Source organism: Ochotona princeps, chromosome 27 (assembly GCF_030435755.1).
Source record: "Ochotona princeps isolate mOchPri1 chromosome 27, mOchPri1.hap1, whole genome shotgun sequence".
In the NCBI taxonomy this organism is placed as follows: domain Eukaryota; kingdom Metazoa; phylum Chordata; class Mammalia; order Lagomorpha; family Ochotonidae; genus Ochotona; species Ochotona princeps.
In genome coordinates, this window is record NC_080858.1 from 17,322,182 (window position 1) to 17,346,642 (window position 24,461).

Below are 24,461 nucleotides of genomic sequence, written 5' to 3' on the forward strand. Positions count from 1 at the left end.
AGAGGTCACTGGAGAGCTTGGAGGTGATGCTTACTCTGCAAAGACTATACACAGAGAAATAATGCATTCTCCCTAACATTTTCATGGGTGATCTCTCCAACAACAGGTGGACAGACCCAGAGATCCTGCCTGGGGCATGGCCCTTCATGGGTCATCTGGCTCACTGGGATTCAAGGGCTGTCTTCTAAGACAAGGAGCTTGCACCACAAAGTATTCATGAAACTAGTCAATGAATTATAATTCCCCCCACCCATCTTCAGCACTAGTCAGTGAATTATAACTCCCCCCACCCATCTTCTCACCTGTGCCATTTCTTATAAAACAAACAACAACAAGCTACAAGAGAACACAGCCACACCCAAGGGTTTCTGCCACTGCCTGTGGGAGCGCTACTCCCCGGCAGCAGTCCGTGATGGAGAACTCCTGCCTTGCAACACCTGAAATACTCTGACATTTTACATTAAACGCCAACCAGCCTCCAATCCAGAAAGTCTCGCTCTAAAAATGTCAACAGAACCTTAGAGCATGCTTGGTGACATCATTGCTTTACCCTCTGCTGCAAGCTCCTTATGTGGCCGTAGTCACACACTGGTGACAGTGGGTGGACAATTCTCTGGGAATGACTTTTGGTAGCCCTGTGCATATACAGGGCAGGGGGCAAGGATGACTGCATTTACCCATGGTCCCTCAGGCAGGGTCTCTCAGGAGGCTGCGCCCCGATACCTTCCCCCAGAATTGAATCTCACAACCCTACAGATGTCCAGAATAGTCAGGGGTTCCTGGATGCCATATTTGAAAAGTATTCTGAATCCAGGAACATAGCTCCCCCACCCCACCCCAACCCCCAGGAGGTTATTTCCACGAGAAGAACACTTTTGTTTACCTTCATTATAATTAGACTACAAACTCTTCCAGGTAAAACTTGTCTAAACATAAACTTCTGAGTGCATACTTCATCAGTAAGGGTAAGTAAAGTAATAAGAGGAAACCATCAAATGCCTTGCTGGTAAAATAAGTAAATATTTATTTTCATTCCCTGGGAATTTTTGTGAAGTGGTAGGTCATAATTACATAGAGGTAACTGGTCCAGTTTCTCCAAATTTTAGCATTGGATTATATGAGACACTCAAGGTAAGGCTGGGCAAGTGTGCACTTGGGGGGGTGTATGTGGGTGTTTATGGACTTTATATAACTCTTTTTAAAATGTTTTTATTTATGTATTGAGAGGCACAAAGAGGAGAGAAGAGCTCCCATCGCTGGTTTAAGCCCCACATGCCTGTGTTGTACCCAGATTTTGCGATCCCCAGAAAATCATCAGGAGTCATAAGTTGATGCAAAGGCATAAAGGCGGTTTATTCAGACTAGGCTCCCAGTCTGTTGGGCTGGGGCAGCCACAGCCGAAGCTGCAGCAGAAAGGGGCAAAAGAAGAAGAGGGAAAAAAAGGGTGAGGTTCAACAGCACAGGACTTTTATACATTTCAGGCCAATTCTACACAATTACACAGTAATGATTGGTCTGTTTATCTGTAAACTTTCAAAAAGAACAAATCGGCAGGCTTCTATGGGTGGGTTTGAAGCAAGTAACCTTCAAAAAGTACAAACTGATGGGCTATAGGGCAGTGGGTCTTATCTAACAAGTACACCGGAGGCCTCCTTCCTGAGGAGTGACCTGCCAGGTATCACATTCAGACTGTCAGGCCTGGAGTTCACACAGCTCCCAGCCAAGCAAGCAAGGCAGAAATCACAAAAGCAGAAAACACCTAGGTTCTTCATCTGACCTCAGCCCTTGCCTGAGGTTAGGCTAGGAGAGGAAGGCAAGGACCCAATTACTCAAGCCATCACTGCCATATCCCGAGGTGTACCCTAGCAGGAAGCTGGAGTCAGGAACCAGAGCCAGACGTTGATCCCAGCTATTCCAATGTGGGACCCAGGCATCCTAAAAAGCATCTTAACTGCTAGACCAAACATTCACTCCTACAAATTTGTTTTAGATCAAGAATGGTAAGACGTCTGAAAAACATTTACAGTTATAGTCTTAAAGGACAGAAACAAAGCTTCCTTCGTCCATCTGTCCACCTACCCATCCATTTAACTGACCCTACTGAGCACTTGTCTCTGCTAAGGGCCCAAGGATGAGCAAAGCACTCAGAAAGGCTGTGGTCAAGGAAGCTGCCAAGGAGGCCCAGCGGACAGGCTCTGCTCCTGAACCTGGCTTTAGACCAGCTAGCTGTCCAACCCAATCACCTTCAGCCTGGGAGCACCCAGTGTTCTGTGACATGGAGATGACCCTGCCAGAGTACGGACTCATTCCGACCAGATCACTCTGCTGGGTTACATGCATCTCAGGGCCTTGACATCCCTGCTGTATTTGACTCACTCCCCAGCCAGGCCACAGTGGGGTGTGGTCCCTTGGGGAGCTCTCCCACAACCACACCTCCCCTTGCTTTTCCAGAAGGGCACCTCTTCCAGCAACCAGCCCTTCCAGTTGGGCTGAAATTTCCTGTTCTGGTAATCAGCAGGCACTTTGTTTTATTTTAAATGCACAATACATCCTCAGGCAACTCCACCCTCCATTCTAATTCCATTAAATCTATTCCTTTTGGACTTTCTTTTCATGTAGCGGAAAGGGGGACTAGCAGAGAGGGTGGGAAAAGAAGCTGATAAAACCAGAGTTGGCTACAAAAAATTAAAAGAAAACTAAGGGTTCCTTGCACCCCTGCTCTGAGTTTTCACTTTTCCCCTCCCTGGAACATGTCGCCTCCAATCATCAGACTTCCTAAGCCTGCGCCCAGGCTCCTCCCAAGGAGAGGGCTCCTGTAATTGAGCTAAAATATATCATGTCACAGGAGCTGGCAATAATTAAAGGATAAGGCAGACTTCTGTGTCTTCAGACAGTAACGCATATGCATACCACTCTTAATTTAAAACTAATAACAATGTCACGCTAATATAATTAATGCCTCATTCAAGATATCTTCTGGGGAATGAGCTGTCCTATATAATTGATTCTCCCACATTCTGGGAGCTTACAATTTTGAAAATCGAGTCATTTGAACATTTGTTGTTGTCGTCACAGACATTTTTCTAAATGTATTGACTTATTCTCTATTCCTCTAAGTAGAATTCAACTGGTACAACTTCTCTTACTTCATAAGACTAGCACTGCATTTGTCATACACATTGCCTGTTAGGATGTTAGGATATTCAGGCTATTGACATATATTTGTAGAAGAAAAAATGATGACCTTTAATATTGAATTTTGATGAAGAAAAATAATAAGCTCTTCAGCTTCAAAATTATGGACAATTTCTGGCCTTTACCTCAAATTGCTACGGTTTTGCATCCTTATTTTTTTGTTCAAAATCCCCGCTCACACTCATTCTTTTGTTTTTAATTTTATTTTATTTGAAAAGCAGACAGAGACAGATCTTCTATCCACTGGCTCACTTCCCCAAATTCCCAAAATAGCCAAGAATTCAATCCTGGTCCTCCACGTGGCTGGCAGAGACCCAAGTATTTGAGCTATCACCTGCAGCCTGCCAGGGTATGCATTAGCAGAAGACTGGATCAAAAGCAGAGGTTGGGACTCAAATCAGGTTGTCCAGTATGAGACGTGAGCATCCAAAACAGTGTCTTAACCACTGTGCCAAACACCAACCCTAGTTGACACACTTATTTGAGCTTTTATAATTCTCCCGTCTCCACCAACATGAAGCTGTAAGCTTCTTGGCTTCTGTTTCTAAAGTCTCCTCTAGTGCCACAAATACACTGCATTTAATTCCCTGAAGATCAGAATTAAACTTACCAGTTTATGCCAAAACAAAAGCAAATAGTGTTTAAGAGGGGCCGAATAATTTTGTGAATTTTTGATGCTCATACTGGCCACCCAAAAAACTCTTCCTGCCTTCTTCTGGTTTCTCAGCTATGGCTTGGATGGCTGTGCCTGATATCTGAATAATCCCAGATGAGTGGATTATTGCCATGAGAGCTACAATAGAAACTTGTAATATTTGCATGCTACTCTGGAACAGACCACTTCAGGTGATAGAATCTCACTACTCAGTTCATTTAAGAAAACCAGGAGTCTACTCCAGACAAAAAGGAGACCCCCGACACATCTTGATGGCTACGACATTGCTCAACTCCAAGGTAAATCTTTTCCAGCAGATTTGCTTCCATTTGCTTGGTGATTTAGATGTAATAGTGTTTCCTTCTCTGGGTCCATATGTCTCCAAATCTATCACACAATCAATTCTGCAAGGCTGAGTTTCCCAGAGTTCCCAGGGAATAGTAAGAATCTCTCCTTTACGCCAATGGCTCTTTGAAAACAGGAAAGGTCAGTGATTTTGTGTTACCAAGAAATCATTCAGCCCTCAACAGCACACTATCAGTCACAAAAAGAATACAGCAATGAAGGATTCAAGCAGGGAGGGGGAAGACAGGAAATGAGATCGATTTAGTGCGTGACCTCTGGCTCCCATCCTTGGTGTGACCTCCAATGACATCTCAGCTCCAAAGCAAACTGGTTATACCATGAGGTTTCTTCCCTCTACTTGGTCTGGTTGGAGGCCAGAGAGCTCGCTGTTGGCTGGAGTAAGATAGGGCAGGGCCAGGAGACAGACTTCTCCAGCCTGGCCTGTGAGTCAGCGGCTGCCTCAGCAGGTGACCAGCAGGCTGTCTGAGCCCCATCTGTAAAAGGACAGAAGATCACAACCCTCTGCTCTAGTCACGGTGTGTGATTTTGGTCATTAGTATTTGGAAAAGCTTGTATCTTCAGATGAAAGCATTTGTAAGTTTACAGCTCTGTTCTTAGCTAAAGTCTTTGTACAGCTGGATTTTACTCACTATGAGGCTTTATAACTTCCCTTTGGAGAACTAATTCTTTAATCCAAAGAGTTTGGTGGCAAATAGTCGCACTTACAAACCTTTTAAATTTCTAACTTTTCATATCATTAATGACGAAGCCAAACTCCTTCATTTCTGAGAGAAATTCTTTGAAAACTATTAATTCAGAAAATATTTGGTATAAACTGGATTTTTCAAAATCGAACTGTGGACTGAATACTGTCTTAAATCTTGCTGGCTTCAAATTTTTTATTTTGAATATTTTAGAAAGGATCAAATTTTCCAAAGTGAATAACTACTTTCTGAAATTATCTTTTTAAATAGATTTATTGAAGTATAATTGATAAATAATAAAACACATAGTTTAAGTCGTACAATTTCAAATTTTCTGATATGTATGACCATCCATATAACCAGGCCAAAGGGAAACCAGTGTTTCCCTTTGCTCTATAGTTCTCATTTCCAGAATTTCATATAAATAGAATTACAATGCATATGATCTTATTGTTTGGCTTCCTTCACTTACTGTAATTATTTCAAAATTCACCATGTTCTTGGGTACATCACAGTTTGTCACTTTTCTTTTGAGAGTCAGAAAGACACAGAGAAAGAAAGAGATGGAGAGAGAGCCCCCATTCATTGGTTCTCTCCTCAAATTGCTACAACAGCTAGGGATAGGGCTGAGGCTGACCCAAGCCATGAACCCAGAACTCAATCCAAGTTTCCCACGTAGGTGGCAGAAACCCAATCACATAAACTGTCACTGCCTTCCAGGGTTTGTATTAGCAGGAAGATAGAGTCTAGAGCCATATCAGGATCCGAACCCAGCCAATGCAATACAGGATACAGGCCTAATGCTCATCCACACTTCACTACTTTTTATTGGACAGTACTCTACTGTGTAGGCTGACCATAGTGTTTTACCTACTTGTTGATGATCATATAGGCTCTTCTTGTTTTGGTGCTATTACAAATAAAGTTGCTGTGGCCAACTGTTTACAAGTTTGTATGGCTATATTTTTTTTTCATTTTCTTGGGTACATACCCAAATGAATAGATACTGTGCATGACATACGTGAATTCCTACATAGTGTTCTCCTGATGCCTGTATGTGTTTACCACAAAACCAAAAAACTGGCGTTTCCTTCTTTCCTCATATGACAACAATGGGAAGAATTTTTGTGTTACACAATGCAACTTACAAAATTATTTTGCGTATATTATTTTAACAGATTTACAAGTAATCTCTTCTCTCTCTGATTCACTCCAGCTGTCTCCCTAAACAACACTAACATTCTTGAGCCTTAAGCTTTCCAGATTGTTCTCAGAAATTTTGGCTCCACAGTTAAAACGCCTGTAACCCATGGGGCAGTAGCTAGATTCAAGTCTCAGTTCTACTTCACAACCAGCTTCCTGCTAATGTGTACCCTGGGAGGCAGTAGATTATTAGTTCAAGCACGTGGGTTCCTGACACCCAAGTGGGAAACCCGTCTTGGCCTCCAGCTTCAGCCTGGCACAACCCTGGCTGTATGACCATCCATACATCCATGAATAAACTATGATGGAAGATATCTCTGTCTTTCAATGAAAAGAATTTTTTTAAAAAATTAAAAATATACAGACCATTTCTTATTCAATTCCCAAGCTCTGAGTCACTTTACCATGCTATTTAAGTTAAAAAAAAAAATAGTACCATGTAGGTGGGACACTGCTAAAGATTAATCTTGCATTTTTACTGTTTTATGCCAGAAATAATCTCATCCAATTGTTGTGAAAAAATGTAGTGGGAGTTTTTGAATCCTCTCTAAAAGCCTCACTCTGTCTCCTCCTATCTCTTCCACACACTGCCTGTTTCTCCTCTTCACTCTCCCAATTATCTCTGAATTTCAGAGAACTGTGTCAGTCAGACTATAGCAGATAATTCTATAGTTTCTGGCTCAGAAAAAACTGGATTCCCACTGAGAAAGTTTTATCACTTCCTACACAAAAATAGAATTTCATATGTACTTTTAAAATTAAGAACAGACAAGCAGGCACTGTGGTCCAGCACATTAGGTCCATGCTTGAGACATCCACATCCAACAAATGGAGTGTCAGTTACCCTGTCTGATCTAGCTCCCTGCTGATACATAATGGGAGGCGCTGAGTGTCCTGTCACCCATGTGGGAGCTCTACATGGAGTCTGATGGCTCTTGGCCTATGTCTGGCCCATCTCTGGCTTTTGCAGGCATTTGGAGAGTGAACCAGAGGGTGGGAGATCAACCTCCATCGTGTGCATGCATGCTCCTGCATGCTCACTCTGCTTCACTATCTGCCTTTCAACTAGATGAAAATAAACATACCAAAGCACTGAAAAAAATCAAATTTTAAAAATAATACCAGCAATAAGAGAAGTCTCCATAAGGAAAATGAAGACTCTATAAAATCCACTTAAAAATATTTCTGGGGCTAGTGCTGAGGCAAATCAGGTTAAGTCAACAGTGTGTATCTATGGCATCCTATATGCGTACCAGTTTGAGCTCTGATTGCTCCACTTCTGATCCAACTCCCTGCTGATGCTCCTGGGAAAGCAATGGAAAACAGCCCAAGTCCTTGGACCCCTGCACCCATGTAGAAGATCAGGAAGAAAATCCTGGCTCCTGATCTCAGCCTGGCCCAGTTCCAGTTGCTGTGGCATCTGGGGAGCAAATCAGCAGATGTAGATCTCTCTGTGTCTCTCCTTCTGTGATTCCACACTCAATAAATAAAATTCATTCTAAAATAAAGATTATTGGTAGATGGGTCTACATACTATCTAGCTCTGTATGTGCAAGACATCAAATTTAGAATGTGTTTTTTTAAAACTTTATTATTTATTTGAAAGGCAGAATTACAGACAGAGTCGAAGAGACAGAGAGGACCTACTATCCTTTGGTTCATTCCCCCAACACAGCAGCAAGCCTGGAGACTGGAACTCCAATCAGGTCTCCCACGCAGGTGCCAGTGGACCCAGTACATAAGCCATCTTCCTCTTTTTTTCTGGAGCATTATTAAGGAGTTAGCTTGGAAGCACAGCAGCTGTGACTCAAACTGTGCTCATACAGAATGCCAGCACTGCACAGGGTAGCTTGACCTGCTCTATTACAACACCAGGCCCATTTTACCTCTCTAATTTGAAGAAAACATTTAACTAAATCACTTCTCTTTATCTCCATACATCTAATTGTATCATAAGAATTGTGCACTTGGTTGAATGTAAATCTTACTCAAAAAGTCAAGGACTACAATCAAACATCTTCAGTGTTTAGTACTAGCATCTGCCACTTCAGAATGTATAAAAATGAGGTAAATAGATAAACAAAGGAATGAGGAAGGGGAAATATGTGATAAAGTCAATACAGCCTAATGTTAATTATAGATTCCCAATGGCCGATACATGGATGGTTACTGTACAACTAACTCTTCCAACTTCTCAATCATGCTTGAAAATATTCCTAACAAAACTGTGGGAAAGAAATCCCCTAAAATTAATAGGATAATAGGTACAAATTCAAAGAATATTAACAGACAACATGGAATTTTTTTTTTAAATAGTGGATCAAAAAGAATGACACGTAACCTCACCTGGATTCAGAAAACTTTTGAAAGCACAGCTCATCCACAGAAATACACAATGGGGAAAAGTGTGTATTAGCCTATCATTGCTTGTTTTAAAATTTAAAAAAAAAAAGGAAAGAAAATGAAGCGAAGAAAAGGGACAACCTTCCCTAGAGCAACAGTTACATTCCATACATCTAATTGTACCTTAAGAATGGAATGCAAATCTTGCCTCCAAAACTCAAGGACTGCCACTTCACAATGTGTAAAAATAAGGCAAACAGACAAATACAGGAATGAACAGATGGGGAAATATGTGATAAATAAATAAATGGCAGAGTACCCAACTTCAGAACTCCTTCCAACAGTTACAATGAATATCCATGGCCCATCATTCACTGAAAAAGTGAACCTCACTTTCAGCTTCCTGCTAACCTGAGAGGAGCTGTGACAGTTCTCACACTGGAGACCCACATGGAGTTCTGGGTTCCTGGGTTTGGCTTGGCCCAGCCAGAAATGCTGGAGAGATCTGAGCTGTAGACCAGCAGATAGGAGAATCTCCATATTCAGTCTCTCTCCTTCTCTTGGCTTCTGAAATACATGACTGTCACAGGCCATGGGCCTTGTGGCACAGCAGTTAAGCTTCCACTTCACATACTCTACCCCACATCAGACTGCTAGGCTTGAGTCCCAGCTTCTCTGCTTCCAATGCAGTTTCCTGCTTACATACATCCAGAGAGACAGTGAGTGACGGCTCTAGTACTTGAGTGCCCTTACCCACATGAAGGACCTGGGTGGAGTACTAGGCTCCTGGCTTTGGTTTGGCACAGTCCTGGCTATCAGAGGAGGGACAAGCAAAAAGGCATAGAAGCAAGCACTCTTTCTGTTCTTCCGCCATTTAAATCAACAACAAACCTTTTTTAAAAAGAATATTAAAGAATGCAATATATAACATAATCATTTACAGAAAAATAACAAAATGTTAAGTATTGGTAAATATACAGGGGAAAAAAGTCCCAAATCACAAAACTTTAAATTCATCTAAGGAATGAGTGACATTTGAAAAGAGGAGCAAAAGGGGTGAAAGAAGATTTACATTTCTACTTTGGTAGTGGAAACTGGGGCACGGTGCCAGCCACCACTGGCACCTCGTATCAGAGCGTGTGCCTTGAGTTCTGGCTCAGTTTCAGATTCCAAGTTCCTGTCAATGTGCCCTCTTGGAGACAACAGGTGATGGCTTCAAGCAGTCCCTGCCACCCACATGAGAGACTCTGTTTGAGTTCTAACCTCCTAGCTTTGGTCTGGCGTAGTCTGGCTATGAAGGACCCCAGCACTGCATGAAAAGGCCTCTCTGCGTGTCTCTGTATCTCTATTCTATAAATAAAATGAAAAGACAAAGTTTCCTTCTGTACAGATTTCTACATTATTTGAACTTCTCATAACAGGCATGCAATATTTTGGTCACTATCTAAATCAACTTACTGACCCAAGAAGTTCATAATGGCTGTTATCTAGATTTCCCTAAAGCATCTCATGCGAATTTCAAAATTCAGTCAAGAATTCACATATTTTTCCTGCCTGACATCAAAAGCCTGAAGTCTTACAGACAAAACCATCTGGTGAACTTTCATGGGATTTTCTTTACTTTTCATCTAAATGTCTCCGCATTCATGTCTACGAGTCAGTCACAAGCCCATAAATCATGTGAAAGGCCTTTCTTCTCCCAACTTCATTCCGCTAGGGCTTTGCCAACTCTGGATGCAGATTCTGGTCTCAAAAGAAGCCCTACTGAGCAGAAGTACCCTTCAATATAGTGAAACATATTCTGAGCTATATACCAGTGAGTGGATGGAATCAGCAAGGACTGAATGCTACAAAAACACTGCAAAAAGAGGCAAAGATGAAAGGGGAAAAAAAGAAAAAGAGGCAAAGATGAAAGGGCAAAAAAGAAAAAACAGAAGGCAGATCTTGGTGGAGAAGGGAACAAGGATAGATTTTGGCTTCAGTTTGTAATACACCAACCCATCCAAGAATTCAGAAGGAATTTTGCCACCAAAGCACGCACATGTCAGTGCACGCACAGCTCCTCCAGTAAACAAGAGAGACTCTGTGGAGGCAGACAGGATAGTAAATCATTCCTGAAAAGTGAATAACACAGCTAAATACTCTAAAAGATCACAGGCAGTGCCTCGGTGTGATAGCCTAAATCCTAAGCTAAATCCTCACTCTGCATGCACTATGATCCCTTACAGATGCCAGTTCGTGTCCTGGTTGCTCCACTTCCCATCCATCTCCCTGCCTGTGGCCTGGGAAAGCAGTAGAGGATGGCCCAAAGCCTTGGGACTCTGTACACATGAGGGAGACCCCGAAGAAGCTCCTGGCTCCTGGCTTTAGATCAGCTCCATTCTGGCCTTTGTAGCCACTTGGGGAGTGAACTAGAGAATTTTACAATGTTCTTGCACTGAGTGGGGTGACATCCAGCCTCTTTCTCGTCCATCACTTCTCTAGTGGGGATTAATAGCTTGTATCTGACAACTGTCCAAATAACCTATATCCAGGCAAAGGTAAGCAAGATCAAAATGAAATTCATAGGGTGTGTTTCTCACTGCCTCTGCTGAAGGAAAAACTCACTCAGTGAAAACAGGGGTAAGCAAGGACTCAAGTGTGTCCTTGTCCTACACCTTCAACTCATTCAACGCCAAGCTACTGTGTATGCATTTAATGCTTGACACTGCACTTCAACCTGGAATACAAAAATGGCTGGCATGATCCTTTTCCCTCTGAAGCATCTCACAAACTTATGTGTAAATTTAAATACAATGGGTGTTTGTAAAAAAAAAAAATACAGTAACAGCACAAAACCATTAGTAATCAATGGCTGGTTACAGGAAGAGACTGGCCCAGTATCATAGCAAGTGGGTGTTCAACTGTGCATAGTCCTTGGCAGAAACAAAAAGCTCCTCAGCCCTAGTTGGATGACAGAAGGGAGGAAGGGGTGAGGGTCATCCAGGATGGCTTTTGGGTTTCCGACTTTAGTGAACAAGAGTGCTGGGAACTGAAAGGAAGGCACTGAGGTAAGCAGTATCAAAGGAGAGGCAGTGGGCACTCACCTAGGCCAGCAGAGGACATCAAATGTCCCACCAGAGGATGGAAAGCAGAGCAGCGTGGACAATTCCAACCAAGCTCTGCAGCAAAACTCTGGGTCTGCAGATGCACTAAGGTGGGATAACTTGATCAGCCAAGAGAACTTGGGAAGATTTTCTCAACCCCAATGCAATGAGACCAGCAACATCTCAGAACTAAAAAAACCACTCAAGTAACAGCCTCAGAGCACTGTTCTTCTCCCTTAGAGTCTCTAAGGCATCATCAAGGAACCGTCCCCCATCCCCAGGTGCTGATGCAGTTTGACAGCAAGGAGTGACCGTTTACACTTCCATCCTTGCAGACACAGGAAAACAAAAGAAAAGAAAAAAAAACTGAAACATTTCTTCTACCCACCTTCCTCCATACCTCAACCCTCCCACCTTAACTGAAGGCCCACAGAGGCAAGCACCCCTTTAAGTACAGTTACTAGAAATGCTTGGCATGGGAAAGCATGAAAAGCTGTTCCCAAGCCCCATTTCTTACACCCAGGAACGCACAGTTATCACTCTGAGACAGCACTAGATAGATTTAAAACCACGCAAAGTCCGGGTAGGGAGTTCAGCTGCTGCAGGCGGTCACATTCCATGTTGTTTAAGTGACATTTCCTGCAGGGATGCTCCGGCCCACCTGCTGCTGTCTCCTTCCTCAACTGTGAGCCCTTTCCCAGGAGCTAAATAAATCACCAAGACAAGGTGGGGTTTTCATTAGCACAAGAAAATAAAGTGGGTCTATGATAACAGTTGAGCCAAGAGGAAATTGAGGCTGGATCAATCCTTGACACATCTGTCACAGAGACCTTTGGAGCTCCGAAGTTTGCTTTCCTCAGCAATATGGACCCATAGCAATTGCTAGAGTTAATTAATAACTATGACTTTTAAGATAGCAGTTTCCACATGCTAGTCTTTGGACCAAGTAGGTTCCTAATGAAAGTAATACTGAAAGATAAAATGAAAAAAATATGGATGATGCTTGCATGCAAGTAGGACTGCACATATTATTTAGACATGTACTTTCAGAGTCATTTTTCTAACTGCCTTTCTCAAGAACTATCCTTGCCCCAGTGTGATTCCCTAGTGGCTAAATCCTTGCATCTGCCAGGATCCCATGTGAGCACCAGTTCATTTCCTGGCTGTTCCATCCAGCTCCCTGCTCGTGGCCTGGGAGGGCAGTAGAGGATGGTCCAAAGCCTTGGGACCCTATGCTCACATGGAAGACCTGGACGAGGCTCTTGGCTCCTGGTTTTGGACCAGCTCAACTCCAGCCATTGTGTCCACTTGGGAAGTGGGTCAGCAGATGGAAGATCATTCTCTCTGTATCCCCTTCTCTCTGTATATCTGCCTTTCCAATTAAAAAAAAAAGTTCATAATATTACCATCTTTGGTGCATTGTTTTTTCCATCCCAATGAGCAATTCCAAAAGTGTAGGACAACTATTATAGTTAATAAATCCTATTCAGTTAATAACCAACATTCATCAAGTGTCTACTTATCAGCCAGATTCTGAGGGTATCCCATGGAACCAGATCAACCCAGTGGACTGCTACTTATGGGAAAGATGGACATGGATGATGTCAGGAGCAGTACAAGGAACAAAGTGAGGGAGAGGCATCAGGTGTGATGGAAGCCCAAGTCAGACAACTTCACCTTGCGAGAAACAGGGGGAAGCCAGCCTGAGAAAATAACACTTAAGCTGGGACCCAAAGAAATAAGCTGGATAATGCAACCCTAAGTCACAAGAATAAGGCGCCTTGGAGGGCCTGAAGGAAAGTGCTGAGGCTGCTGGGAGGCTGGCTGCATACAAGGAGCACTTGACCACTTGACATCTAGATAGGCTACGGCTAAGACAGAAATGTGTCCCCACCACGAGGTATACCAGAATCAAACAGGCAGGCTGAGGCTCCAGAGCCTGTGGCTACTGCAAGAGCGATCACCTACTAATTACCGTCTCACTGCACATGCCCGAGTGCTGCAGGGTAAGACACCAGCACTCCACCAGCAGGTTGGACAAATAGGTCACTTTTCCTACCACTCTGTGCTTCCTTGTTTCTCATGTCTAAAAAAAACAAGATAGTTGGGTAAAATGTGCCCCATGTTCTCTTCTGGGGTTAGCATCCCATAAGGATAAGTATTTAATAGCTGCTCCTTACAAGCTTTTACAATATACAATTGCTGTGCTAAGAGGTTGTTTCTGTATCACCAATAATCTTTATACCAGTCCCAGGAGACAGGTATTACAACCACAACTTTCTAGAAAAGACAATCAGAAACGGAGAGGAAAGTTCTAAAGCTGTGCACCTTATATGCAGATCAAATACTCAAACCCAGTACCATAAGAGTCCAACACGGATGCTCTGCCCGTCAGTCTACACTGCCTCGAAGTCTCTTATCTGCTCCATATTTGCTAGTATGCTTCAATTTGGTATTCAGAGTCACTTTTGTCCCACCCTTCTCCTTGATTTTAATCAGACTGACTTCTGCTTGGTCCAATATATTCTTTTACCTGCAGTACTTGGCTTATATGGTTTATCCTTATGGGCTCATTATTACCTCCCTCTCCCACTGCAATGAAATAAAGTACAAAACTTAACCAAAACTGCTTTAGATGGACTATGTTATGCCAAAGTTTGTATGCTGAAACCCTCACCCCTAGACAATATTAGCAGGTAGGACCTTTGCAGGGTGATTAGGAAGTAAACGGAATTAGAACCTTTTTTTCAAAGAAACCCCAGGAAGCTCCCTCACACCTTCTGTCATGTGAGGACACATGAATGAATGAAGATAGTGAGTGACCCAGCAGCAGAAACACATGACACAGGGTGAGGCAAGAAGGAAGGGCAGATCATCCAGTGTAAGATATCTGGTGATTCACCTGAGCCTCTTCATATGTGGCATCCTTGCAGAGTGCTCACACTCCTTTTTTGTCTTGGGGACCAACCTCCAATCTTGGACCCTATTCTTGGGATGTTTCCTGCCTCAGTCTTTAGGGATGAGTGTCTGTTTTGGTCCTTGATTCAGTAGTCCCACAGCTGCAAGAATCCAGCTACCTTACCCCAGGCTGCCTGAATGTTTTGTCTTTTGTCCCAGGTGTGTTGGTTTCGTGGATCACACTTACAGGAGGCCCTGGATTCTACCCTGCCCACTCAGATCTTGATCCTACCCTTCCCTGCATTATTCCATAGGTTCAGTTACTAATGTGCCTGAGAAAACAGCAAAAGACAGCCTAAGTGTTTAGGCTCCCTGTACCCATGTGGGAGACCTGAATGGAGCTCCCAGCTCCTGGCTTCGGCTTGGACCAGCTCCAGCTATTGTGGCCATTTGCAAGAATGGTTCTCTCTCTCTTCCACAATCCCCCATGGCGTGTGTGTGTGTCCCTCCTTTTCTATCTCTGCCTTTCACATAAAGTAAACATATCTAAGTAAGAAAAAGAAAGAAAGACACAGTAGTTGGCAGACTTACTGCCCAGTCCAGCAGGCTTATTGCCACTATAAAGAGCTGGGTTACTTAAGCTCAAGGTTCCTGCCATGCAGTGAAACCCACTTGATGTATAGCTGTCATCTGGTCCATCACGGACCAAGTTTCATTGTTTCCTCCTATGACTTATCTCAGGGGTTATAAAAACAAAGGTTCACTGGAGTCAGGTATTATGGCACAGTGGGTCAAGTCCATATTTGGAATGTCACATCCCACACCACAGCACCTGATTTAAGTCCCAGTTGTTCCCCACTTCTGCCCCAGCTTCTTGATAATGCTCCTAGGACACAACAGACGATGCCCCAAATAGCTGGTTATCTGTTACCCATGGTGGAAGGTATGGATTAAGTTCCTCCTCTGGCTTTGGCCGGGCATAGGCTCAGCTATGCAAACATTTGGGGAGCGAAACAGCGCATGGCATATCTCTCTCTCCCCCCTCTCTCTCAGTCACTCTGCCTTTCAAATAAATAAATGTATCTAAAAAAAGAGCTGTCCCTTCTAAAAAACTAAAAATATCACAACACTAAGCTAATACAGTTTTTATATTTAATTTTTAAAAAGACTTATTTGTTTTTACTGGAGGAAAGATTTGTTGGTTCACTCCCAAAATGGCTACAATGGCCAGAGCTGAGCTGATACAAAGTCAGGAGCCAGGAGCTTCCTCCAGGTCTCCCATGTAGATGCAGGGTGCCATGCATGGCTTTGGGCCATCCTTGACTGCTTTCCCAGGCCACAAGCAGGGAGCTAGATGAGAAGTGGGGCTGCTGGGATTTGAACCAGTGCCCATATAGGATCCCAGCGTGTGCAAGGTGAGGACTTTAGCCACTTGGCTACTGTGCTGGGCCCATAAAAATAATAATGATTATTTATAATTAACTACATTGGGCCTGCTGCAATAGCTCAACTGGCTAATTCTCCACCTTCAAGATGCTAGGATCCCATATGGGTGTGTGTTTGTGTCCCCGCGGCTTCAGACTGGCTCAGTTCTGGCCATTGCGGCCACTTGGGATAAAATCAACGGACGGAAAAATCTTCCTCTCTGTCACTCTTTATCTCTGAATATCTGACTTTCCAATGAAAAATAGATTTCTGAAAAATAAATAAATAAATTATTATTACTATTAATATAAACTTTCACCATCTTTAAGACTTAACTCATCCTTTTGTTTCCATAAGGACCATTCAGAAACTAGTCACATGTTTATACATGCGTGTTTTCACTTCTTTGTTATTTTAGCACCCTGACTTCATTATTTGCAGATAAGAAAACGTGGCAATCACACTTTCTGTTCTAGAGCAGGCATCTATTCTGAGCTTTACAGTAGATGCAAGTCAATATCTGCAAACTCCCTGAGTCTCACACACACCATGCTATATGTCCATTACCAGGGGACACTTAAGAAAGGGTATTAGGAAAGAGTGTTAATAGTTCCCCATCAGCTTTACTGTCTCTGCATTAGCAGTTTTGGAGCGAGCAGAGAGGATAGGCTGATAAAACTGTTTGTGGAATGGAAAGCCAACAGAACTTATCTGAGTCTAAACAGATAATTAGTAGCTAATGTGTTCATAGGATATTTGCATCAAGTGTATTATTAAGCACAACCTCAAGTACTTAGATATGCAAAGTAAACCACAATAACTCATATTAGTTCTTTCTAGCGACTCATTGTGTGGAACAGGCCATCTGCTCACCCACAGGAAACAGTCTGGGTCAAGCCTCAAAAGCCACATTGTCGCTCTGTTCCTGGGATCCCTGAGCCACAATGCATGTCATCTATTCCAAAAAAGATGTTCATGGAATTAAGGCCTCAACTATTATGGTTATTAAACAATAATTCTTATGAGCAAAAGCAAAAATAAAGCAATAGAAACCAAAATTAAGGGCATACTACAAATGACTATGCTATTTCTGCATTAAATATGTATGGGGTATATAGGTCGTGTATTTCCTCCAATCCACTTGTCTGCAAGGTGGGAAGAGGTGCCTCCATTATGTCCTCAAGGTCTAATATAACCAAGATCAATGTAACCCATCCTTTTTATTTAAGGTTTATTAAGGAGTCCTTATTAACCATGCTTGGTGATAACAGGGCCCACTAAAAATAGCAAATCACAAGTCCACATGATAATCCAAGTATAATCCCAAGAGGAACAAATGGTTATTATTACCCTGAAGTCCATCCGTTAACTGAAGACCTATATCCCAGCTTCCCCGACAATATAAGTTATCCTAAGAGACATGCAATGAATAACCTGGACACACTTACAAAGTTGTAGACATTCACCTTTCCCTGGCTTCTCTGCCCATATTCTATCACTGCTAGGCCTCACCTCTCCTGGAACTCCCGATGGAACACAAATTAGAAATAAAAGCATCTTAGCATTGCTATCTTTACTGTCCCACCCAAGCAGTGAGCAGAGGGTGAGGAATACAGCACATAGGGGCCATGCTCAGGGGACACCTGTCCTCAGAGTCTGTCCTGGACAAGAGTGCCAGAGCGACGGCCCATCCCTTTTGACATCCAAACCTTGTGCCTAACCATAGATCTGTAAGGATAAAGGAATACATCTTCCTTTCCTTTTCAAATTCTAATTAACAAAAGCTAACTGCTGACCTGGGAACTAATCTGAATATTTGTTCAAATAAGCAGAATTCCGGGGATGACAAAGGCAGACTTCTACAAAGAAGGAATTTGTAACAAATGAGTCTAGTTTTCATTGACATCGCTGCCTGGTCAAGAATTCACAGTGACCAGCTGTAAACACCAAGCTTATGCCAAAGGAATTTCCACTCAATCCAAAGGATCACTGGAACTGACCCTGGGAACCTGCCTGATTATCAATCAACTGCACCCACAGCTTCCCTAACCCTTCTCCCAACTTCCCTTTCTCCTTTTAAGTCTTCCTGATGATTTCAAATTGGGATAAGCCCTTTAGAGATTGAAGAGATCTGCTTTCGCCCCAGTATTGCCAACCCCTAAACATGCTTCCTTGCATCAATTCTTCTCTGTAGTGAACTGTCTGCCCAGCAGTGAGTAGACATTAGCCTAATTTTGACTGAAGTTTAGGAACTGTGATCCTCAGACACATAGCTAAGAATTGAGAATGTTCTCTCAAGGAGTTATATGGAAGACAGTAAATTATTTCTACAGAGTCACCACTTTAGATTTGAAGTGCTACTGTCATTAACAGAGACAGCCCAAGGCCAGTGCTGTGGCTTAGCCCCATAAGCCTCCACCTGCAGTGCTGACATCCCATATGGGTGGCTGGTTTGAGTCCCAGCTGTTACACTTCCAATCCACACTTCCTGCTTATGATCTAGCAAAGCAGTAGAAGATGGCACATGTGCTTGGGCCACTGCACGCTGTGGGAGACCCAGAAGGAGCTCCCGGCTTCAGATGGGTCGAGTGAGCCAGAGGATGGAAAATCTCTCTGTATTTCCTTCTCTGTATCTTTGCTTTTCAAATGAAAATTTTAAAATCTTCAACATGGAGGAGAGAGAGGGAGCCCACAACATGTCCAAATGTGTATTCATTCATACATCAACGCGACGGTCTGACCATTTGACCAGAAAGAGCAGAAAGCAGACGAGGTCCTGAAGAGTGTCTCCGTGTCCTTTTGCTTATGGTGTAATCTAAGCTTTATGTGATTGGTATCCACTTGTATCTTTAAAAAGAGTAAGGGGTCACAGGTAACATTATAACCTGTGAAATCATCTATGAGATGGATAAGATTAATGTATCTAATTCATGATAAGCATTTGCTAAAGGTTAATTTGCTTCTCTCTTCCACCAGAGGTTGAGAGTAACACCCACCTGTGCAGGATCTAAGAAGAAACTCCCATGGCATCTGCTGCCACTGTATATGGGAACACTCATCTTCAAAAAGCCTGTGCCGTGAAGTGACCTGCCTGGATTAACAGACTCTAATTGCTCTGATAGGTCCATTTATCTGTGGGCAGATGGCACGCCCTATTGACACTGGTCAATAATGCATGATAGGAAAATGAAATTTTGCCACTGCTTTCTTTCAATAGAGCATGAGGGATGTACAATGCAACTGAATCATACTCAATGAGATTCAAATTCAAGTCTTCACTCACTGAAGTCTGTACAAGTGACATCTCTGAATGTCCTTCTATTAGGTCACTCCAATGCAAGCAGCTTGGCCAGACGCGCTGCCCTGAATGGGGGCTAGAGCAAATCTTCCACACATCAATGACTGGTAAGCGTTGCAACATTTATTAAAAATCAGAAACAACGCGCTAACGTTTTCACAAGCCAACATATTACTGTTGCATCAATTGGAGAAGTGAAACTCCAATACTGGTCAAGTAAAGATACTTTCCATGAATTAAGTACAATAGTACCTGGCAGCAGACATCATATACATAAAATATAAGTAGCTTTGAGATCTTAAAATGAAAGGCCTGTTCTCTTTGCTGTTTGTGGATGGCAATATGCAGACAGCCAGTATAGCTGCCCTCTTTTTGATGCTGTGTTGTACACATCCAAGGAGACAGAGATGGAGGCACTCAGGCCAAGCTTCAGCCACAGGTTTGCCAGGGGGAAGGAAAAGAGAAAGGTGGCTCTGGGTTAAAGCTCTTTAGATTACTTGGAATAAGCTCCCCTCTTAAAACCACTAAAATGCTTCTGATAACAAGCCTGTTCTACAAGGGGTGTAGCGGGTGACCTGCCATACAAATGCTAATGCTTTAATGACTGTTTTCACTTCTTTTCTTGAAAGGCCTAGGAATCATACAGGATGAAAAGCCCCAGGAGGCTGGAAGGGATTAACCACAGGCTCAGGTGTTAAATCCTCCCACAGAGACACCTGCAATCTACGAGCTGGAGAGAATTTTCAGCCAGAAACACTCTGGTGATGTGCACTTTTGCTGCTGCAGAAAAATCTCTCCAGGGGTGATTGATGGCACTGAGAGAAAAGGAGGCCTTGATAAACAGCCACGACCACAACAGCGATACCACGAGCAAACTGACCAGCTTGCCAAATGCTGCTCTCAGCACTTTCCATCTCAATCTCACCACAGCAGCATGGCTTTACACTTTCAAATGAGGAAACTGAGGCACCTAGAGAGATTCAGTAACTTGCTCAAACTTAAAACACTTTATACGGAAGGACTTTGGAAAGCATTTGGCCAGGCGCCTGATTTAACAGTTAAGATGAAGTGCTTGGCTTCAATTGCAACTGGTGATTCCAGCAGTAAGTTACTCCAGTGCAGACTCCAGGAGCAGCAATGACGGTGAAGTGACTGGGTCCTTGTCACATATACTGAAACCAGAGTGATTTCCCAGCTCCTGGTTTCCATCCCCAGAGTCTTGGTAACATTTAAATGATCACAAAGATAGGGAACACAGCTCTTAACCTCTGGGTATTTTGTGCAGCCCTCAAAATAGTTCTGAACACAGAATTTTTAATGTGTGCATATAGATTTGTTATTGCCATCAGTAAACTATTTAATGATTTGTAACCACATGTTTTAGACTTTCTACTATGATTCCATCTTTTCCACTGTGGCAGCTGAACACATTCCTTCAAAGCTTTGCTCCACTTTCCTCTCCACGGGAGCTCTGTGCCAGCAGCAGAAACAAGCCCAGCGATGTTGAGCTGCATGAGAAAGGCAGAAAAGAGCTGATGGACTTGGAAGTCCACAGCCTGCAGCAGGCAGGGTGGAGGAGAGACTGAGCTTTCTGAACAGAGTGTTCTTAGGAAACTTGGTGCAGGTCTCTAAGTTCAAAACAAATGGGCAGGGGCCAGCACGGTGGCAACTCAGGCTGACCTCTGTCCTGTGGCACTGGAACATCAACTCATGTCCCGGCTGCTCCACTTCCCATCAGCTCCCTGCTTATGGGCTGGGAAAGCAGTGAAGGGCAATCCAAGACCTTGGGACCCTGCACCCATGTGGGAGACCTGGAAGAAGCTCCTAGCTCCCAGATTTGGATCAGCTCAGCTCTAATTGTTGCTGCCATTTGCAGAGCAAAACAACAAATGTAAGACATCTATATCTCTCCTCCATCTATACAATCTGCCTTTCAAATAAAAATAAGTAAATCTTTAAAAGAAACAATTGGCAGCAAGGGCAAAAAACGGTAGAAGGGCCAGGCTGGTATCCATGTGTGTCATTCCTTGTGGTGTCCCCAGTAGGAAACAGCAGCCAACTGGGGACACAAGGTAGCTCTGCTCTATTTTGTTTTGTTGTGGTTGTTTTAAGAAAACGCACCACATGTCTACTGGCTAAAACAGTTGCTTTTAACAACAGATTATAGCAAAGAAGGAATTAACAGAAGAAGCAGGCAAAGAAGAGAGAGGAGGGACTGGGAAGTGACCTCAATGAAAGAAAGTCATGTGGCAGAAGAAGTCAGTAGACATTCTATCTTCTGGGTGCCAGGCCCCTCCACAATAGGTGAGCAGCAAGTCTCCCGCAAGTTTTCCTCCAACTCACAATTCCTTAATTAATGCAAAGAGGAATTTGAGTCCAGTGCAGTGTGAGAGGCCAGGGAGCACTTGGCTGGGAATCCCTTCTCCTGCACAGCCAAGGGCCCGGGCTACCTCTCTTCTTCCCTGGGCAGTCTGCCTCATGGCCACATCACCTCCTCACAACAAGTGCACTGAGGCTGTGATTTAAACTGAAAGCAGTTTGGCTCGGCCCTGGAAACACCTTCCTCTTTCCAGAGTCTGTTGAAGTAGTTGTCAAAGGAAAAGAGCCTATGAGTAAAGTCCCCAAGATGGGCCTAAGGATCAGCTCCCTCTATGCCTCCTGATTACCCATAGGTGGAGAAAAGGAAGCTTGATGACCCACTCTCTCAGGAAATCTCAACAATGCGCTAACAGTGGCCCTTTCTCCAGGGGACCTGACCAGGCACAGTCAGGAGCCCTAGCTCGCATCTGCAACTCCCTTTGTCACTAGCTAGTTCATGGCTAATGCTCCATGGGCCAACATACAGGTGGACGACCTGACATCCTCAGTTAAAGCAGAGAATCTGGAAAGAGCAATCTGGCAAAATGTGGAACAGACATGGGAGATGTCAGGGTAGAAATATTTGCAGAAGACCCAGAAAATACCAAGAAGCTTTTTAGTAATTGGATAAGGAAATTCTGTTCTGGGGTCCTAAAACACCCCTACCCACAGCTGGCCGCTGCTAACATGCTGGCTAGAGACCCTGGGTGGCTTGGAGAGAAACAGGGGCCAGCAGCGCAAAAAGCACAAGTGTCAGAAGAGAGCTCACATCAGTGAGCACCTCCCTGTGCTTCTAAAGAGCAGGGAGGTTGGTCTGTGCTGCTGGGGAGCACTGCAGCCCAGCCCGCGACCTGGAGAACTAAGGTCTCCACCAAGGGACTCATACTCAGAGGACTCTCCGCACAGCCATCCCTCCTGCACACACTGCTCTGAAGGTGGCTGAGACACAAGGCCACCAAGAAAGGCCCACAACTCAGCTGAGTGACATCATACTGGCACCTGACACAGCTACCAGGTTTAGCTTTTAGGCACTCGCTATAAGCTGACTGGAGGCTTACAGGGATGGTATACAGTAAAGCAAATGGACACTTTTCATCGTGATCTACAAGTGAGAAAACAGAGTCCCCAAGTGACCTAATGAAACACACCAGGTGTGATCCAATAGCCAGGCAGGGCCAGAGGGTGAAGCCTCGAGTCTAAATTAACGGAAGGCAGCACTTCAAAAGAGGGCAAAAGGAGACAGAACCCATCCTTTTCATTTGCCAGGATTCCCTTCCATTCCCACTCTTGCTGGATGAAGCCCCAGGGAGAGAGCTGGGAGCACGCGCCTTTGTAAGAGGTTCCAAATGCCTGGCAAATCGTTGGCCTCACCTCAGGAGCTCCCAGGAGTTTAGGGCACACTACTCCCCAAAAACAGGCTGGTGGAAAAGTTAATAAAAAGCTCTGCTTCCCTCAGGCACCAATTAGCACCTAATATATTGAACACCCACACAGTCCTCACCAAGCCTTGGGGGGGTGCTTTTATGGCTATGAAGAAAATGCTTCTTTATTCTCAAGGAATTTACACTCTTCGAAGGAAGGATAATATGCATATCAAGCAACACAAGGCATAAACTCCTTCATGGAATGCCAGACCACGAGTCTTCAGTACAGCCGGACAACACCTCAATCACTGGAAAACCATTAGCGTTTGTCATCCTTCTATGGCTGAGGCTAATTGCTGGAATAATATTTGCTTTGCTATCATTATTAAATAGAGCCATACTTGCACATTTTTCACCTACAGGTTTCAATTTCACAAGCCTGACATGCACTACTACAAATAACATTCTTGTTCAACTTTTTTATTATTTATTTATTATTTTTAATTCATTAATTACATTGTATTATGTGACACAGTTTCATAGGTACTTGGATTCTCCCTACCCCTCCCCAAGCCCTCCCACCATGGTAGATTCCTCCACCTTGTTGCATAACCACAGTTCAAGTTCAGTTGAGATTTGTTCAACTTTTTAATCCCTTTTATTTAAATTAGGATCCTTGGTAATAATAGCCTTCATTAACTGTTTTGCTCTGTGCATGCCACTCCTAGAACTGCTAGATTTGTTAACTTTTCTAATCCCATAAAGTAGCTTTTATTACCTCCACTCTTCAAGTATGGAATTGACCAGACAGATTTTTAATAAACCTGCCAAAGTCACTTAGCTTGTAAGTGGAACAAAAGAGGATTCAAACCAAGACCTGTCTAAATCCAAAACTCTCAGAAGTTTGTTTTCTTAACATTATGTCATCACTAGGAAGGCAGGTTTCATTGACCCCATATGAAAGATGGGTTTGCCCAGAGGGTCAGTGATTTACCTAGGAGTTTCAGCACTAGGCCTCAAACTCTGCTTCTATTTACAATCCATCCCATCATCTTTCTAAGATATCAGTAGCTATTTGCATCAAGAAGGAAATCCAGAATTTCATAACATTCCTTAAGACTTCAGTATGAACAGGATATAAATCCATTCATTTTTTTATTGTTCTTTGTTATACGAATAGCGGTGGACCCAAACATTGGATAATCCAGTACAGAATGAGACAGTTTGAAATCCTCAAAGTCAAGTTAGAAATGACCTAACTTTGAGAGAACTCCAGAGATCCTGTCTAAGCCACACGATGCCAGGAGTAGTACAGTCCCTGGAGCACTTACCCACTGTGAAACAGCAGTTACCTCTGGATTCCTGGTGGGACGGTTAACTTCCATCTCCACTGGAGTGCCTTTCCGCACACACGTCATATCCACTCTCAGATACTGCCACAGAGCTTCCTTTCTCCAGACCAATGCCATATTTGTCACTATGGAAGCTGGGCAATGCATACCTATGGAAGGAGGAAACACGCATGTGAAGAAGCTGTTATGTCTCAGACCTTTTGCTCCTTTACACACAATATACCTATTTGTATAC

At 43.4% G+C, this 24,461-nt stretch overlaps 2 long non-coding RNA genes across 2 annotated transcripts in view; one reads left to right on the forward strand and one right to left on the reverse strand.

The window, feature by feature from the left end:
• LOC131478115 (uncharacterized) overlaps positions 1-24,461 on the reverse strand; it is a 66,562-nt gene that overhangs the window by 34,540 nt on the left and 7,561 nt on the right. Inside the window, exon 2 of the long non-coding RNA XR_009244308.1 lies at positions 24,227-24,375. This is a non-coding gene — a long non-coding RNA (uncharacterized LOC131478115). The remainder of the gene's footprint in view (positions 1-24,226; positions 24,376-24,461) is intronic.
• On the forward strand, positions 674-20,441 carry LOC131478114 (uncharacterized). Its single transcript, XR_009244307.1, has 3 exons — positions 674-965; positions 16,685-16,855; positions 19,782-20,441. It is a non-coding gene; the product is annotated as an uncharacterized LOC131478114 (long non-coding RNA).